Source organism: Pinus tabuliformis, chromosome X (genome assembly GCF_031772625.1).
Source record: "Pinus tabuliformis cultivar Carrire ecotype Pingquan chromosome X, CPIR1, whole genome shotgun sequence".
In the NCBI taxonomy this organism is placed as follows: Eukaryota; Viridiplantae; Streptophyta; class Pinopsida; order Pinales; family Pinaceae; genus Pinus; species Pinus tabuliformis.
The window spans coordinates 1,162,624,531-1,162,636,405 of NC_142308.1; the positions used below are offsets into that span (position 1 = coordinate 1,162,624,531).

At 49.6% G+C, this 11,875-nt stretch overlaps 1 pseudogene; it reads right to left on the bottom strand.

Annotated features, from left to right (window-relative positions):
* Positions 1–447: 447 nt before the first annotated feature.
* Positions 448–1,039, bottom strand: LOC149144029 (binding partner of ACD11 1-like; annotated as a pseudogene).
* Between the last annotated feature and the right edge of the window lie 10,836 nt (positions 1,040–11,875).

Here is an 11,875-nt window from a genome sequence, read left to right on the forward strand (position 1 = left end):
CTATTTTTTATGAAACAAATTGCATTGCAATCTTCTTGATGAGACGAACACAACCATATAGTTTTAGAGCCAATCTGAGAACTTTTAATTTTGAGCTAAATACTGAGTAGCTAATCATTAACACCCATATATTTCACCGGAATATAATAAACATTGATCGCTCTCCAATTTATAACACTCTTCATCCTACCTTGTTAGCTAACACAAATTTCAAACTGTGGTAATAATTCCATTCCGTAATGTAACCAATGGTTATAAAATAATGCATGCGTTACATTGTTATTACAACATTTTGTTTGCCTTCAAATTGTGTAAAGTATACCTTCATTCTTGCTAAGTTTTATAGGTAACACTCAACTACAACTGCTAGACTGTATTGTAATGTTCTATTTTGCACTAACATTCTATCCTAATGGCCCGTTCCAGTTACACTTCGACACCAACTCCTTATGCAATCTCCACGTGTCCTTGTAAACCAGTTGGAAATTTCACCTTCGTTCTTGCTATTGTTCCTACCTTGCTCACATATTGTTGGTCTACTACTAGCACTGACTTGGTCCTCTCTGAGACATCATAATTGTTTTCAATAGATCCAACAATTTCTGCACCAACACTAATTTTATGAACTATACCAATTCTCTTGCCCAAAGATACAACCTTAGTAGCTCTCGCTGAGACTTGACGAGTCTTTTCGAAAGATTTTTTTCTTTTCTTTACTCAACCCATCCTTTTCCAAAGCATACCCCTTGGATAACATTGAAGTAACTACTTTCTGAGTCATGGTTACTTCTCCACTAATTGACTATGCACACTCTCTGATCTATTATGGTTGCTCTGCTCAACAGATTAGCAGTTTAGACAACATAGGGCTCCTAGAAAGTGACAAAAACAACACGAGTCTCCTTCTAGTTCTCTCCATTTCAATGCTTTCGACCGTTCCAAAGTGGGAGAAGAAATATTTGGCAATCCTTTTTCTTGCATTTGGAGATAAATTCATCACACACATGGTGTAATTCTGCATGATCTTAGTGTGAGGCATTTCTTCCCTTAAAATTCTATTTCTCACCATTTATGTAAATCCATGGGTAGTGAGCTTACAACCCTCAAGTATTTATTTATTTTTGTTGATTTGTTTGATTCTACTATAGAGAATTACTGTAAAACCATAATCTTTGTCTCCATTGTATGCTTTTTCTCTGCATAGTTTGGCTATACACAATTTTTTGTATTATTTCTCTATACAAAATAACTTGTCTTTCATAGTTTCTCTAAATGGTGTTTCATTTCAAAATATGTTTTTATGGCAGGAATGCAAGTTTGGGCTTCCTTTAATCAGTCATTTCTTTTAGAAAAAATAATAAGCACTCTTTCTTTTTATTTCATTGCTGATATATAGAGTTAGGATTGATACCTCCAATTTTCCACTCTTAGGTCCTCAAGTTCTTCAACTACATACTTCAAGCATTATCTGATATCTTGTCAAAATCATTTATATAGAAAATTCCTCTGTCATACTTCATGACTTTAGTCTCCTCATATTTGTTATTTTTCCAATGCATTTTGAGTGTGCTCTCCCCTGAAACAATGCTACTCTAAGTTAGAACAAGTTCTTCATTGCTTCCATGAATATCTCCCCCAGAGACCAAGCTGACTTCAACTGAATGAGGTCACAAGCCACTCCTTTTTCTTCCTCTTCCACACTTTAGTCGATTATCTGCTATTGTATTCATTTCCTTCATTGTTTGTTCTTCTTGGAAATGCTTCCATCTTCTGTCTAGAAGTCTTTAGAGTATATGGAAACTTACAATCTTTGACTTTGTGGCCAAGGTTGCAACATAAATGGCATATTATATGACCAAGAAAGTTTGGAAAAGGTTTATATCTTCTTGAGTCATTTATACATCTCTTTTCATACACTTTTCATCCATTAACTTTATGTCCAAATCCATTGCATAAGTAACAATAACCATAAAAATTGTTTGTGTACCAGGTGGATGGTTGTCATTTTTGTTTGCTTGCTTGATGGAGCCTTCTTTTTTATTGAATATGTTGTTGATTAGTATTGGGTTTCTTATTCTTCATATTACTGCTACATGTCTAGGTTCATGACAAGAAAAACATTTGATATCTTTCATGAGAGAAAAACATCTCAATTGGGATATTCCAAATTTGCTTTATTCCTCTCTAGAAGCAAATGGCCTTTTTTCAAATAGCATTTTCTTTCACTAATTCCTTCCATTTTGATTCCACTGCTTGCCTTTGTTGGTTTCCTTGTTAATCACACTACTTGCCCCTTCTTCTACATGTGTTTTCAGGGCTGCTTCATTATCCTCTATCATTTATTTGAGCTACTTCTCTTTCCTAATGGGTCCTTCATGAATGCTATCTCCTCTCCTAGATACTTACACCACCTGTTCTTTTCATCTAACTCTCTTCTAGCTGAAATGATCTCAGACTCTAATCTTTCACTTTGTACCTCTTTCTCCTTTTGATGATTATTCATCATCCCTTCTATTCTCTTTGGCTCTTCAAGTTGTGTCTCCACACTAACACTTTCTTCCTTGATCTTATGTTCTATTTCATCACATATTTGAACCAGTTTCTTATAGTTTCTGCTCTCATTCTTCAAGATTTTTGTTTCAGCCAAGGCTATGTCAAGCTCATTTTTCTCTTTAGTTAATTTTCCTTCATAAGAATCAGGTGTAGAACAAGTCTCATTTGATTGAACACTTTCTTTTTGACAATAATTTTTCTTCATGCTCCTTTTCTTCTCCTTTTTGACAATGCAACCACTAGTGTCTCGTTCATGCATGAGCTGCAATCTTTTCTAGATTTAACAATGTAAATTTTGAAACGAGAACTCATACTATTACCCGTTTTGTATAGATAGCAAAAAAGTGACCCGATTTGGAAAAGGGGTGATGTAGAACACACATGGTTTTTTTAGAGCATAATTTTTGGCACTGTAAATTTTTTTATGTACATTGCGTTTTAGAATGGTAGTGTTTTTAATGCTGATTTAAAAAAGTGGTAATTCTACACTAGGCCTTTTTTTTAAAAGGCTTTTTTATTTTTTATTTTATTTTCTAATGTATGAAATGTAAATAATTATTTTGTAAATTTAATAATTTTTGAGGTGGTATTTTTCTTCATATTTTCTTGTTTTTATTTTAATTTTAATTTTTTTGTAGTGAGGTTTTTATTGTTTTGCATATTTAAAGAAAAAGGTCGATATTTTGAATTTTCGATATTCTACATATTTATACAGCGTTAATTAATTTTTCAATCCACATGAAATAATTGCTTCTAAAAAACAATGTTTTTTAACAATTGACATAAAAATAACCATTTTTAACACAAATATAACTAAAAAACTACACGTTTTGATAATTTTTTGCTAGAGATGACATGTCAACATCACAACTTTTATAGGAAAATTTTAACTAAAAATGGTTAAATAATAATATTTTTATGAATTTCATGTCAAAAAAATAATAATCACTGCTTTTTTCAAAAAATAATGACTAACATAAAAATTAATGCGAAAATCACATAATACAAATATTGAACGCATAACAACCTTAATTGAGTGCTTATTCTTCTCATAACATGTCAAAGTCAAAACATTACAAGAATAACTAATTAATAATTACAAAAAATGAGCTTGATTTCCAAGCATAACTTAAATTTAATCAACAATGTCACATAATCCAAACTCTTCGTCCTCTAGAGTTTCATCATTGTCTTCTTCTACAATATTTTCTGCTTCCTTTTGCTCATTTTCATCTTCTAATGAATCATTGATGTCTGCGAATCTCCCAATGTATGTCTTTCCAAACATTCCATGTAATGGTGGTTGGGGTTCCTTTTCCTTTTTTGCCACACGTGATTCACTAAAGTCCCCTTTCTTCAACCCAATTTCTTACATTACATCTGGAAGAAATTGAAGAGCATTAATTCTTTGCTGAATGAAATTTCATTGTATTGGATCTTTTCAATTGCAATGCAATTTCTTCCTTTTTGAAGGCAACATGCTAGTGTTGTACCTAATTATCAAGCACAAAAGAAATTATGAAGTAAATTAGTATAATGACATATTAATTAAAAAATAACATATTGAAATGCAATTCCATATAATAAAACTTACCTGAGCCAGAAAATAAATCCAGAACCCAATCTCCTTCATTTGAACATATGTCTATAAGATAGTTAATCAATAATTGTGGTTTTTGATAAATGTTAACTATCTCTCCTTTTTCTTCTTTGTCTTCATATGCTAGTTTTCTCACAACAGCATCATAAGTCAGTATTTGGCTATGACTCGGAGTTGCCCAACAGCCACCTTGGTGGGCGGGCGGGCCGGAGGGGTGGGCGCCGTGTGGGTGCCCACCCTGCGCCATCTCGGCGGCCCAACCACCCCCCGGGGGTGGCTGGTCGCCAGAGTGGCGTGGGGTGGTGCTGTGGCACCCACCACGCGCCACCCCACCGGCCTGCCCGCTAGGGTGGCGCGGGGTGGTGATGCGGTGCCCACCCCATGCCACCCCGGTGGCCCGCCCGCCCCCGGGGGGTGGCTGGTTGATTCCGTTGATTCTGAGAATCAACCAGCCACCCTCGGGGGGCGAGCGGGCCGCCAGGGTGGCACGGGGTGGTGCTGCGGTGCCCACCCCATGCCACCTCGGTGGCCCGCCTGCCCCCCGAGTGTGGCTGGTTGATTTTGTGGTGCTACGACGCCCACCCCATGCCACCTCGGTGGCCTGCTTAGCCCCCAGGTGTGGCTGGTTGATTCTCGGAATTAACCAGCCACACCCGGGAGGTGGGTGGGCCGCTGGGGTGGCGCGGGGTGGTGCTGTGGCGCCCACCCCACGCCACCTAGGTGACCCACCCTGCAGCACCACCCCACACCACCTCGACGACCCACCTCGCAGCACCACCCCGCGCCACCTTGGCGGACCGCCCACCCCCGAGGGGTGGGCGGGCCGCCGAGGTGGTGAGGGGTGGGCGCCGCAGCACCACCCCACGCCACCCCGGCGGCTCGCCTGCCCCCCGGGGGTGGTTGGGCGATTCCGAGAATCAACCAGCCACCCCTGGGGGGCCTGCGTCACCCCGGAGGCCCGCCCGCCCCCCGGGGATGGTTGGTTGATTCTGAGAATCAACCAGCCACCCTGTGCCAACTCGGCGGCCCGCCCGCCCTCTGGGGGTGGCTGGTCGATTCTCGGAATCGCCCAGCCACCCTCGGGGGGCGAGCGGGACGCCGGGGTGGTGAGGGGTGGGCGCTGCAGCACCACCCCGCGCCACCCCGACGGCCCGCCCACCCCTCACCACCCTGGCGGCCTACCCGCCCCCCGAGGGTGGCTGGGCGATTTCAAGAATCAACCAGCCACCCTCGGGGGGCGGGCGGGCATCCGGGGTGGCATGGGGTGGGTGCTGCAGCACCACCACGCGCCACCCCGGCGGCCTTCCCACACCCTGGGGGTGACTGGTTGATTCCCGGGTGGCTGGTTGATTCCTGGAATCAACCAGCCACCCCCGGGCGCGGGTGGGCCACTGGCGTGGCGCAGGGTGGGCGTCGCAGCACGACCCCGCGCCACCCGATGGCCCGCCCGCTACGGTGGCGAGAGGTGGGCGCTGTAGCACCACCACGCTTCACCCCGGCAGCTCGCCCGCCCCCTGTGGGTGGCTGGTTGATTTCGAGAATGAACCAGGCACCCATGGGGGGTGGGTGGGGCGGGCGGGTCACTGGGGTGGCGACGGGTAGGCGCCGCAGCACCACCACGAGCCACCTTGGTGGCCCGCCCAGCCCCTGTGGGTGGCTGGTTGATTCCGAGAATGAACCAGCCACCCATGGGGGGTGGGCGGGCCAATGGGGTGGCGCGTGGTGGTGCTACAGTGCCCACCCGTCACCACCCCGGCGGCCTGCCTGCTCCCTGGGGGGTGGTTGGGAGATTCCCAGAATTGCCCAGCCACCCCCGGGGGGTGGGCAGGCCACCGGGGTGGCACGGGGTGGTGCTGCTGTGCCCACCCCGCGCCACCTTGGCGGCCTGCCCAGCCACCCCTGTGGGGCGGGCGGTGTAAGGTCCTCGGAGCTGCGGTGCGGTTGGGCGCCGGGTGACCGTGCACCAGCGCGTGATGGGCGTGCGATGGTGCGACGGGTGGGTGCGACGAACTGGGCGTGCGGAGAAAATGCGACGTTTCTGCGAGCTCCTTGCGACGAAACCTGCGACACTTGGAAAACAATGCGATGGATGAACAATGGTTTATACACACGTTTGGAGGGTTGCGATGAAGGGTTGGCCGACATACCATGGTGGGTAAGGCCGACTTAAAAACAAACATTTAAGGGTGTGTATGTGCGATGGTGGGCAGTCGGCTGGGCAGCCCACCCACATGCGATGGAGTCTATATATGTGCATGCGATGGAGTTCATTTCATCAATCCAACTTCGCACTTCTTACTTGGTCTTGGAGTAGATTCACTTGTGCGCAGTTTTGAGGAGGATGAGCGCATAGCTCATGCGCTCCTCTAGTGTGTCGCACTTGGTGAAGAACTCTTGGTGGAGAGGTGGACGCGTTGGGCAAGGCGTGCCCGAGGTGATTGTGCGGAGGCGTTTGTGCGGCGACTTGGCGTGGGTGTCTTGGCGACTCGGGTGAGCGCCCGCCCACCGTGCAAGTGCGCACGAAGGTGAGATGGAGGTTGGAACCGGAGGTCGTAGAGTTGGGCAGGCGGTACTATGTGTTGTGCACACGATTTGGGCGTTTGTCAAGAGTTGGCAAGCGGGACTGCATGTGGGCAGGGATACACGGTTTGGGCGTTTGCGACAAAACGAAGAGCGAACCGGCGAAGACGTGCGACGAGGTGAACGACGGGTTGGTGAGTCGTGCGGCGACCATGCGGAGGTGTCGACGAGCTGGGCAACCGAGTTTGCCGAAGTTGTGAAAATTTGACTAAGTGTAAATTTGGGGTTTCCCAAGGACTTAGTCTGTACATTGTAAAAGTAAAGATTGTATAATATATTGATTTGGGCAGACTCATATTGCAGGGAGTTGCCCCTCCCTTTATACTGTTGTGCATTTCTCTTGGTTAATGCTGTTGATAATGAATGTGTATGGGTGTTCATTGGTATAAAGGCTAAAGACATAATAATACTTGGTTGCGAAACACAAACTAAGTAGGCGAAAGTGAATTAGGCGTAGTCCACGAACATAAGTATTGGTGAAAAGAAAGTGTTCGGTGGTGCCGCACCTCGCTATAAGCGGTTGAAAGACTATCGCAGGTGTAGGGGCATGACAGGTGGTATCAGAGCAGGTCTGAAGACTTGGAGAAGTCTTGCAGGAAGCTGGGTGAAGCAAGTGTGCATACACTTGGAAGTTGATGACAGGTGATATTGAGGCTTGAACAAGGTTCAGGTGTTGAAGCATTTGAAGGTAGTTTCAAGACTCGGTTTGAGTAGGGTTGCTCGTGACAGTGGAAGCAGGTTTAGCAGAGGTGAAGCTTAGTGCTTGGACCAAGCTGAACGACAAGGCATGGCAAGTTTGGGAGAAGGTGAAGGGAAGCTCTTGCTTACCTTATATAGGTTGAAGAGGTTGAAGGAAGAGAAGCCCCGGATCCGAAAGGAACTTGAAGTCTTGGAGAAAACTGTTGAAGATGAACTTCTTCAACTTGGTTGGACAATGGAGCAAGATGAAGTTGCAGATTGTGCTGACTAGGAAGAGGAAGCCGTGATGATTGAAGATGTTGCAGACATGACCATGATGGAGGATGAACTTGAGATTGATCAAGTTGGACCAGGATCGTGCAGTTTGCAGACATGGATGAATGAGGAAGAGCCTCATGATGATGATGATGAAGAGCAAGGATTGTTGATTGTTGCAGGACTTGTTGGGGTTGTTTGTGACCTTATGGTAGAAGGTGCAAAGGCCCTTGACAAGGGTGGAACTTGATGATCATTGTGGAGGAATGGGTCATGCTTTAGCCACATGGCTAAGTGCCCGGCATGACTCATGGACAGATTGGAGGGCACACTCTTGGGTGGACTTCTCATGGCCGAGACCAAGAGATAGCCTTGGTGGACACTTTGGTGGAGGAGCTATGATGGAGGGACTCATGACATGATGATATGGTTGGGTGACCGATTTCACTAAACCGAAGATTGCAGCTTGGATGAGGATGACCGATTGTTGTGATGGGTCTACTTGGTTGACTACATGGGCATCATAGTCATGGACATCAGGTTGGAGACATGAAGCATGGCAGTCTTATGCAGGGACATTGTGTGGGAGCACTTGTAGAGGTGTCATGGACATCCAAGGAAGAGTGCCAAGGCAGGGATGTTGTGCGGATGGATTTGCTAGTGTGACATGGAGACTTATTACTTATGAGTTGATGGAGAGGTTGTGCACTCTTGTACAACAAGGCCATGGACTTGGTTGGATTTGTGAGTTGATTATGGAGCTTATGATGACATGAGATTGTTGTGACTTTTAGGGACTTCATACATGGTGGACTTAGAGGATTTGATGCATTGAGGAGCTGAGGTCAAGAGACTTTGATGCAGTATGGGATGCATACTTTCAAGGTACATGTATGGGCATGGCTTGGAAGAGTGACTTGATGTGGAGGATCGATATGAGACACTTTGGAGTGATGGAGTTACGATGATGATGATGCCTTGACTTGGGCATGGGTTGAGCCAAGACTCAACTACTTTGGACAGCATGTTGCAGATGAGATGAGGACTACTTCATGGACCTGAGCATGGCTTACACTTATATGGAGATGGATTCTTGATCGAGTTGAGAATGTGACGGGATGTCTTGAGGAACAACTGATGGTGGCATGAGGATCTGCATTCTCATGATTGAGCGTGACAGTTGGATTGGCCATCCGACTAGTTCAGACATGGGGGTCGACAATGTGTAGAGATGTGTTAGCATTGTGTTGGAGTATCATGGCAGCAGTTCACATGGGGACACATGATGAGGATGACACGAGATGTTGCAATGGAGATTGTGGCAGAGAGGTCGATGATCATGGATCGAGATGATATCTGATGGAGAGCATACCATTGAGGTGCATACCTTGGTATGGTGAGCTTGGTGGCAGTTGGTCACTAAGTCGAGATATGATGGAGATGAGGCTCTATATATGTTGCGATGATGGTTGCAGTATGGGAGGAGTTGACATCATGGATGGTGATGATCTTGGTGGATGGCTACCGAGATGATATGTTGTCGAGGATGACAACGATTTCAGGTGGAAGAGGATGTAAGGTCCTTAGAGCTGCGGTGCGGTTGGGCGCCGGGTGACCGTGCACGGGCGCGTGACGGGCGTGCGATGGTGCGACGGGCGGGTGCGACGAACCGGGCGTGCGGAGAAAATGCGACGTTTCTGCGAGCTCCTTGCGACGAAACCTGCGACACTTGGAAAACAATGCGATGGATGAACAATGGTTTATACACACGGTTGGAGGGTTGCGATGAAGGGTTGGCCGACATACCATGGTGGGTAAGGCCGACTTAAAAACAAACATTCAAGGGTGTGTATGTGCGATGGTGGGCGGTCGGCTGGGCAGCCCACCCACATGCGATGGAGTCTATATATGTGCGTGCGATGGAGTTCATTTCATCAATCCAACTTCGCACTTCTTACTTGGTCTTGGGAGTAGATTCACTTGTGCACAGTTTTGAGGAGGATGAGCGCATAGCTCATGCGCTCCTCTAGTGTGTTGCACTTGGTGAAGAACTCTTGGTGGAGAGGTGGACGCGTTGGGCAAGGCGTGCCTGAGGTGATTGTGCGGAGGCGTTTGTGCGGCGACTTGGCGTGGGTGTCTTGACAACTCGGGTGAGTGCCCGCCCACCGTGCAAGTGCGCACGAAGGTGAGACGGAGGTTGGAACCGGAGGTCGTAGAGTTGGACAGGCGGTACTACGTGTTGTGCACACGATTTGGGCGTTTGTCAAGAGTTGGCAAGCGGGACTGCGTGTGGGCAGGGATACACGGTTTGGGCGTTTGCGACCAAACGAAGAGGGAACCGGCGAAGACGTGCGACGAGGTGAACGATGGGTTGATGAGTCGTGCGGCGACCATGTGGAGGTGCCGACGAGCTGGGCAACCGAGTTTGCCGAAGATGTGAAAATTTGACTAAGTGTAAATTTGGGGTTTCCCAAGGACTTAGTCTGTACATTGTAAAAGTAAAGATTGTATAATATATTGATTCGGGTAGACTCATATTGCAGGGAGTTGCTCCTCCCTTTATACTGTTGTGCATTTCTCTTGGTTAATGCTGTTGATAATGAATGTGTATGGGTGTTCATTGGTATAAAGGCTAAAGACATAATAATACTTGGTTGCGAAACACAAACTAAGTAGGCGAAAGTGAATTAGGCGTAGTCCACGAACATAAGTATTGGTGAAAAGAAAGTGTTCGGTGGTGCCGCACCTCGCTATAAGCGGTTGAAAGACTACCGCAGGTGTAGGGCCATGACAGGCGGTCTGCTGGGGTGGCGAGTGGTGGTGCTGTGGCGCCCACCCCTAGCCACCCCGGCGGCCGGCCCGCCCCCCGGGGGTGCGGGCCACTGGGGTGGCGCGGGGTAGTGCTGCGGCGCCCACCCCGCACCACCCCGGTAGCTCGCCCGCCCGCCGAGGGTGACTGGTTGATTCTCAGAATCAATCAGCCACCCTCGGGGGGCGGGCGGGCCGCAGGGGTGTCAGATGGTGGTGCTGCAGCGCCCACCCCGCACCACCCCAGAGGCCCGCCCGCCCCCCGGAGGTGGCTGGTTGATTCTCGAAATTGCCCAGCCACCCCTGGGGGGCGGGCAGGCCACCGGGGTGGCATAGGGTGGTGTTGTGTCACCCACCCCTCACCACCTCGGCAGCCTGCCTGCCCCTCGAGGGTGGCGGGTGGGCCATCGGGGTGGCGCAAGGTGGTGCTGTGGCGCCCACCTCGCGCCACCCCGGAGGCCTGCTTGCCCCTCGAGGGTGGTTGGTTGATTCTCGAAATCACCCAGCCACCCCCGAGGGGTGGGCGGGCCGCTGGGGTGGCGCGAGGTGATGCTGCGGTGCCCACCCCTCACCACCCTGATGGCCCGTCCACCCCCCGGGGGTGGGTGGGCCACCGGGGTGGTGCAGGGAAGGGGGGGGCAGACGGGCCCCCGAGGTGGTGAGGGGTGGGTGCCGCAATTGCCCAGCCACCCCCGGGGAGCCGGCAGGCCACTGGGGTGGGCGCCGTAGCACCACCTCGCGCCACCCCGGTGGCCCGCCCGCCCCCCGGGGCTGGCTAGGCGATTTCGAGAATCAACTAGCCACCCACGGTGGGTGGTGCTGTGGCGCCCACCCTGTGCCACCCCGACGACTTGTCCGCCCATCAGGGGTGGCTGGTTGATTCTCGAAAACAACTAGCCACCCCCGGGTGGTGGGCGGGCCGCTAGGGTGGCGCGTGGTGGTGCTGTGGCGCCCACCCTGCGCGATGCCGGGGTGGTGTTGTGGCGCCCACCCCACGCCACCTCGGCGACCCGCACACCCCCCAGGGGTGGCTGGTTGATTCTTGGATTCAACCAGCCATCCTCGGGTGGCCGGCGGGCCGCTAGGGTGGCGCGTGGTGGTGCTGCGACGCCCACCCCGCGCCACCTCCGAGACCCGCCCCCCAGGGGTGGCTGGTTGATTTCGCCTAGGGGGTGGTTGGTTGATTCTCGGAATCAACCAGCCACCCCCGGGGGGTGGGCGGGCTGCCGGGGTGGCGCGGGGTGGTGCTGCGGCACCCACCCCGCGCCACCCCGGTGACCCACTCGTCCCTTGGGGGTGGCTGGTTGATTCTCGGAATCGCCCTGCCACCCCTGGGGGGCGGTTGGGTCGGCAGGGTGGCGCGAGGTGGTGCTGCGGCGC